Consider the following 3,189-nt stretch of genomic DNA (forward strand, 5'->3'; position numbering starts at 1 on the left):
CTATCTCGACTGCTCCCGCCTAGCCCTCGTGTTTCCTTCGGATGGAATGGCATCTGGGCACCAAAAGGGCTCGAAAGCTTCCTGAACTAAACCGAGATGATACGCAAATGATATGGGGTTTATCATTATCATCATCGACAGCATGACATGCTTCGCTGCCACACAACCATAATTTGAGTTTTATTATAAAGTAAAGATTAAAGGTGGACGGTGAAGGTGTTTAGTGCTAACTTACTACTATCATTCCGAGGTGCCTACACCTCGAGACACTCATTGAGGATAGAAACTGACAACAAGAACGCCACTGACGGCGGTTGGCAGCCATATCTTGCAGCGTCTCCAACAGGCGGTCCCCATTCTGGAAGGCGAGTAGCACCGTTAGAAGCTGAACGTTTCGTGATTTCTTTCGTACCCCTCTGCCAGGTCAAGGTTTGGTCACTTCTCTGTTGCCGCCACTCTAGTTTGGGTATGGGAAACAGCACTTCGGCAAACGATGGTTAGGTATATGGGACACGTCTGAACCAACGCAGCTCCCGGTACTGCACACATTCTTCCATGGAAGTACCCGTTGCGCAACCGAAAACTCGCTTTCTGATTGCCATATTGCGGATACGCCGACACCAACTCACACGAGCTGTGGGTCGGTCGCAACGATTGTCGAACATCTAAAGAAGTCTCAGTTCCGCTTCTCGAACAGGTCAAGTCTCACAGCGATACAACAAAACAGCTCGCACTATAGCTTGATAGACCCGTCCCTCGAGATTCAGGGATTCACCACTCTGACGCCATAGGTGTCTCAAATTAGTAAGCGCGCCCGGGCCTCGCAACTTCGTGCGTTGACCTCATCTGTCACACTACAATCAGAACTAATACAACTTCCAAAAAACGCTCCAGATCTTCCAATATCTGTTCCTGGATTTTGATTGGCGCGTTCAGCGTCCACGAGAAGGACCTTACACTTTGTGGGTGCAAAGTGCATACCAAAGGACGGGATGACTTTGGTCAGTCCATCCGAAATCTCTTCGAAGATGAGAACGATGTCGTCTGCATATTCCAGATTGACAAGATTTTCGTCACAGACTATTTGAATACCGAGGTTTTGGAGATCTTCCAGCGTTCGTCTCATGGTTCCGCCGATCACGAAGCTAAATAAGGATGGAGAGTGCGCATCCCTGACGGACCCCAATTTGTGTATGAAAGCTTTTAGAGAGCTCACCAGAGGCTCGGAGAACATACGCAGCTATAAACCTCCGCGGCCGTAGGTGATTCCACGTTCACCGTTCGGGGTTCTACGTCACCTGTTGGCTCCAACTGGGTGCCAACTGGTGCCCATGACAGTTGTTCGAAGTATTCGGCCCAACGGTCGAAGCGTTCTTTATTTGAGCTGGTCACCCCCGATCCGTGATGGTTTCGCTCAGAGGTGACCTCTGGGGACTGGTCGCATGGATCAACCAAAATAATGTTCGGGCATTGCCGACTTTTTGGGCTTCTTCCATTTTTTAGTTTTCTGTGTCCACCACACACGCCGCACCAGGTTATGTTAGGGACCGGCTGGAATATTTCTCCGAGATTTAAGCTGCCCCACCGTTCGGTGTGGTATTCAGTGCTTGAGTGCGCCTGGTGGTACTGTGCCACAGGCGAAATTCCCAGCACTATGCCAAGAGGTGGTAATCTTGTCCCAGTATAAGTTCGCGTCTGATGGTGGAGCATTCAGAAGAGACTCTGGAAGACGATTCCGGAAAATTCGTCCAACAGCTCAATCTACCAGTCTCTCAGTTGCCAAGCGATTTGTCCGCGCCCCACTCGGCCCTGGAGAAAGTAGGGCGAAGTGTCTCCGGACGAGCGCGTGGTCGGAATCCACAAATATGTTCCAACATGCCATTGGGAAGTCACTTTAACAAATGTAGTTGTGTAATGAGTCTTCGTCTCAGAGAGACAACACACCAATAGAAAGTGAAACCAACGTATACGCAAATGTGGTCTGGTCCGGCTTGTTTGAGGGTGTGAGACGAACTGATCGTCGGCGTTTGAAGAACGATTTCGAGGTGTCTGTGGCCGTGGATGTCGAGTTAACCGTAAACAATGACCATCGGCGATCCTTAAGAGTAGGCTTACGAACATTTCGCAGGGGATGAATAAATACGTGAGAAATGATGGGGGCGTCAGCAGTATTCTTCCCTACCCTGCTGTGTGCAGTCAGTAAGATTACCGGGCTGATGGCGCCACGTAACGGCCGGTGTGGCCTGAAACCATTTGTATTTGTACAATTAATGGTTGTATACGGACTGAGTTAATGCCAGATTGCTAAGGCCATTAGAACAATCTATATTTTAAGAAGTGAGGCGCCACGCATGTTCCATCTCGCAACCTGGAGAATCACGTGACTTTGTACCCATTGACCAACTTGGTGTGAGAGGCTCTGTTCGTGTCACGTATACTCCAACGTATAGCTCAGGTTATGGTCACACCATAATAAGCTCCATTCTCTTCGCGACATCAGCAACGGAAATCCAGCGCAACAAAGCAGCTGGTGCAAATGGTTTGCATCCCTCAGTCTTCATAAATGGTTATGAATTGTCTGTGTTCAGACTGACTCAAAAATATATAGAGTGAAAATAGGATACGCAAGGGAGATAGGGTTGGCCTGGTTGAGTTTGCCTAGTGTTACGGTTCGGTCACGCAGCGAGCAAACAATATGATATGTGGATTGTGGCAATACTTTATCCCCAGCTATGTTGCTTGATCTAGACTCCTAGCACGGCGGATAGTAAGAAGACGAAAAACCTCGGACACAAACTTTAATGATCCAACAACACGCGGTCAACAGGCGATCCTGGGGAAAATGACAATGCATATATATATTCATAGTTTGACCTTGAAGATGCCGGAAGTTCGCTAGCACACATAAAAATAGAGTTTTTTGGTGGGGTATTGATATCCCCAACACCTCCCCTTGTGAAAAGTCAATAACATACTCGACGGGGGTCGACCTGGATACGTTCCGGCTGGCGGCGGTGTCGGTCTGTCCACCGCCCGGGAAGGAGTGCTGGATCAAATACCGAGCTGCCGGTCACACTCCTCTTTCGAAGCTGTCTCAGTTTTCAGCTCAAAAGTATCGAGCAATATGTCCAACGGTATGCTACCCGAACATACTTGAGTTTCCGGCGTGCTGTTAAAGCGGAGTTGGTT

This window comes from Opisthorchis viverrini (genome assembly GCF_000715545.1).
Source record: "Opisthorchis viverrini unplaced genomic scaffold opera_v5_28, whole genome shotgun sequence".
Lineage (NCBI taxonomy): Eukaryota > Metazoa > Platyhelminthes > Trematoda > Opisthorchiida > Opisthorchiidae > Opisthorchis > Opisthorchis viverrini.